The following is a 1,845-nucleotide window of genomic DNA, read 5'->3' as shown; positions in this document are numbered from 1 at the left end:
ATGAGCAGAATTAGAGTCTCTTTTTTTTAATGAAAGAAGATAAACCCAGAAACTTGTCTTTGATCTCTCTAACTCAAGGTCTAAGCTTCTGTTTTAAAATTCCGTATGCTTAGTTTTGACTAGCTAAAGCTCTGCCTTCAAGGGTCTTAAAACCTTTCATTTAAAATGTTTAAACTTAATTTTGTAAAATTATCATTGAAATGAATGAGTTTCATTATGGAATTTTCGTATATGTGTTTTTTATGCATTGTCTTGTTGGTCTCCCTCACTCCCACTTCCTTTCCCCATCTCCGTCCCCTTCTCCCCACCAGTAGTCCCCTGCGTGTGTGTGTGTGTGTGTGTGTGTGTGTGTGTGTTCATGTGGGCATGTGAACATGTGCTTATGTGTTTGTGTGTAGGTCAGAGGTCAACACTTTTTTTTTTTTTATCCTCAGTCACTCTCCCCCTTATGTTTTGAGACAGGGTCTCTGACTGAACCCAGAGTTCACTTATTGGCAAGGCAGGCTAGCCAGCTCACTTTAGAGATATGCCCCACCCCCTGCTTCCTTCCCCAAGCCAACAGTGAGTTATGACATAAGCCACAACACCTGGCTTCTTATTTGGGGATGTTTGGGATCTGATCTTAGAACCTCATGTTTGTACAGCCAGCACTTACTAACTGAGCCATTTCCCTAGATTTTCTTCCAACTTCATGTGTCATGTGTTGTGCCAGCTTACCCCCACTGCAAGACCTGCTCTCACCCCTCATGGTCTCTCTTTAATTTCATGATCATGCTTTCCATAGATATGTTAATATCTAGCTATATTCCTATATAGCATTTACCTATCAGGAAATTATGCAATATTTGCCTGAGTCTGGATTACTTTGTTTAGTGAGTTTTTTCATACCCATGCTATGTGCCATCAACAAATAGATGGATAAAGAAAATACAGGATACATACACAGCGAATTTTATCTAGTTATTAAAATAAAAGTGAAATTAGAACATTTGCATAAAAATAGATGGAAGAATCTTAAAATTTTATAAACCAAGTCTTTATGATTCTGTACTTCAATAATGTACAAAGGAATTAGTGAATATTAAAGTTCAGTGGTCAACTACTGTTTTCAGTCTGTAATAAAATGGACCTTAACAGGGATGACAGAGTATATGGCCTCCAGTGTGGGAGGGTGCTAGTGGGGACCGGAGTATAAAGATCATTAAGATTGTTTGAGATGTTATGTATGACATACACACAAATTCAATAAAAACAAATTTTTTAAAAATGTATTCAGTATGCTGAGCCTTTATACGTTAGACTGTGAGTGTTAAGTATATTTCTCTGTTTAATAAAATCTCTGTATCTTGAATTATGACTTACAGAATAATATTACCATCGAAATTCAGGCTCAGTTTAAAGAACTGTCTAAATGTTGGCAGGAATTCTTTCTGTACCATGAAAGGCATAAAATATGCTCTATTAAAATCTGATCCCCAGAGGAGACAAAGCATGACTTAAATAATTTGACAGTTATCTCTTTCAAACTCCATTTCTGATTTCATAAAACGTAACAGAAACTAAATGTGTTCATGTGAGAATTAAATGAAGTGATACTGCCAAATTAGTTAGTAAAGAGAAGGTTCACAGAAATATGTGCAAATTATATGATATAACACGTTGACTGATATGAAGAACAGCAAAAGAAAAGGTGAACTCATAAAGCACTTAAGATTATTTTTAACATTTTATTTATTATTTTTATTTTGTGTGTATGAGTGCATTTCCTGAATGTATGTAAGTGCATCCATGTCAGTGCAATGTCTACAGAGGCCAGAAGTGGGTATCAGATATCCATGGAACTGG

The sequence above is a fragment of the Nannospalax galili genome, unplaced genomic scaffold (assembly GCF_000622305.1).
Source record: "Nannospalax galili isolate Female #2095 unplaced genomic scaffold, S.galili_v1.0 scaffold1220, whole genome shotgun sequence".
Lineage (NCBI taxonomy): Eukaryota > Metazoa > Chordata > Mammalia > Rodentia > Spalacidae > Nannospalax > Nannospalax galili.
Note: the sequence above shows the minus strand (reverse complement) of the source record.